This window comes from Amia ocellicauda, unplaced genomic scaffold, assembly GCF_036373705.1.
Source record: "Amia ocellicauda isolate fAmiCal2 unplaced genomic scaffold, fAmiCal2.hap1 HAP1_SCAFFOLD_272, whole genome shotgun sequence".
NCBI lineage: Eukaryota > Metazoa > Chordata > Actinopteri > Amiiformes > Amiidae > Amia > Amia ocellicauda.
Genome location: NW_027102836.1, coordinates 32,501 through 35,000, shown reverse-complemented (window position 1 = coordinate 35,000; position 2,500 = coordinate 32,501). Strand labels below are relative to the sequence as shown.

General features: G+C 52.1%; 1 pseudogene; it reads left to right on the top strand.

Annotated features, from left to right (window-relative positions):
• Positions 1-2,500, top strand: part of LOC136727654 (uncharacterized) — an 8,170-nt pseudogene that overhangs the window by 3,471 nt on the left and 2,199 nt on the right.

Genomic DNA, 2,500 nt, shown 5'->3' with positions numbered 1-2,500 from the left:
CGATAAGACCAGCATAAACCACCACTCAATTTCTTGTCATGTGCCCAAGTGCAGGGGCATGAGGGAAACCCAGGTCTCAGAAAAGGCCTGGGAGTGCGAGGAGTGCCACCTTCACTTTGAGACAAAGTCTGGTCTTTCGCAACACAAACGCCACGCACACCCAGCTGTACGCAACAAAGAAAGAATCGCGGAAAGCACTAAGGGCGGCTCACAAAAAGGAAGGCCGGTGAAGCTTTGGACAGAGGAGGAATCGAATAGACTTGCTGAGCTGGAGGTCTCATTCAAAGGGCGTAAAAACATCAACCAGCTCATCGCCGCTGAGCTCGGTACGAAAACCAACAAGCAGGTTAGCGATAAAAGGAGGGCACCTAGGAAAAGGTCGGCTTTGTCACAAACAGGTGCCCCCCCCGAAAGGAACACAAATCTAGCAAAGTTCCTGGAGGCGCAAACCGCTGCACCCGAGGCGAGATCAGGGCTAGGAGCGCAGTTGCGGATACTGGCTTCTAGGTTGGTTCGGGACACGGATGTCTCCAGGTATCCCTGCCTGGAGGTCATCAGGGCCTGGCTGGACGGCGATGCAAAGGTTAACGCCCTTGCTGAAACAAAAACTCGATGGACGCTTCTTCCTTTCAAGGATAAGAAGAAAATGTCTCGTTCCAGACAAGGAAAGGGAGAAGAGAAACCTATGAAACATCCTTTCAGATCCTGGATGAAAAGACGGGCAATAAAAAGAGGCACTTACTTGAGATACCAGAGCCTCTTCTCGAGAAGCAAACAACGCCTCGCCTCGATCATCCTGGATGGCACAGATACAGTCTCGTGCCCAGTACCACTCTCTGAAGTACACGATGCGTACAAACAGAAGTGGGAAGCTGAAACTCCCTACGTGGGACTCGGAGGTTTCCACTCCCTAATGAGAGCCGACAACGAGATATTTGAAACTCTTATCACTGGGGAAGAGGTAATCGAAAACCTGAAGGCCGTAAAAAGAACGTCGGCCGCGGGGCCAGATGGCATTTCCCGCAATGCCATCGATGAGGGGGATCCAGAGGGTGAGGCGATGGCAGCCTTGTTTAACACATGGCTGACTACAGGAGTCATACCTAACATCGTAAAGCGATGCAGGTCGATACTACTTCCAAAGACCATGGACCCGGAACAACAGAAGGATATTGGCAACTGGAGGCCAATTACAATCGGTTCAATGGTGCTGAGGTTGTTCTCGAGAGTAATGACGATGCGGCTGGCCACAGCGTGTCCTCTGAACCCGAGACAGCGCGGATTCATCTCTGCTCCAGGCTGCTCTGAGAACATCATGGTGTTGGGGAACATCATAGAGCAAGCTAAGAGACAGCAGAAGGACCTCGCAGTAGTATTTATCGACATCGCGAAAGCTTTTGACTCCGTTTCCCATAAGCACATCATCGATGTGCTGCAGCAAATGGGGGTAGACAGCCATGTGGTAGGATTGATCCAGGAATCCTACAGAAATTGCGTCACTTCAATCGAGGTGGACGGCAAAAAGACTCCCGACATCCGCATATGTACGGGAGTCAAACAAGGTGACCCCATGTCTCCCCTGCTATTCAACCTGGCAATGGACCCCCTCATCACCAGCTTGGAAACGCACGGACAAGGATTTCTGTCGGAAGGAGGCCGTGTGACCACCCTTGCATTTGCTGACGACCTAGTGTTACTGAGCGACGGCTGGAAGGGCATGCTGCATAACATCTCTATCCTCGAGTCCTTCTGCAAACTGACGGGCCTTAGGGCACAGGCTCGAAAGTGTCATGGCTTCCTAGTTACACCTACACACGACTCGTACACAATTAACAACTGTGTACCATGGGAGATCGGAGGGGCCGGTCTCCACATGATCAACCCTGATGAGTCTGAGAGATACCTGGGCGTGAAGGTGAACCCCTGGATAGGTATCTCGAAGCCTGACCTGACGGATCAGTTGCGGACATGGATCACGAGGATAGATGAGGCGCCACTGAAGCCCAGCCAGAAAGTGGCCATCCTCAATCAACATGCAGTACCTCGGCTCATGTACCTGGCCGATCACGCACAATGCAAACAAAACACCTTGAACGCCCTGGACTCCGAAGTTCGGAAAGCCATAAAGCTCTGGTTGCGCCTTCCTGCCTCGACCTGTAACGGCTTGCTTTACGCTCGTGCTAAAGACGGTGGACTGGGAGCACTGAGGTTGGCAAAGCTGATCCCATCAATACAGGCGAGAAGAATGCACAGGATGGCGAACTCTACGGATGTTATTGTTCGCAGCCTGATGCAAACAAGGAAGGCGACTGAAGATTTCGAAAAGCTATGGATTAAGGCTGGTGGCACCGCCGATTCCGCACCAGACCTATCCGAGCCAGTAACACCCATCGAAATCTTCTTTGAATCAGCAGCTTCGACTGGGTCGGAGAGGAGACCTCCTCCTAAACCCAAATACCCAGTCCCGTGTGACTGGAGACAGGAAGAGTTTTTGTCGTGG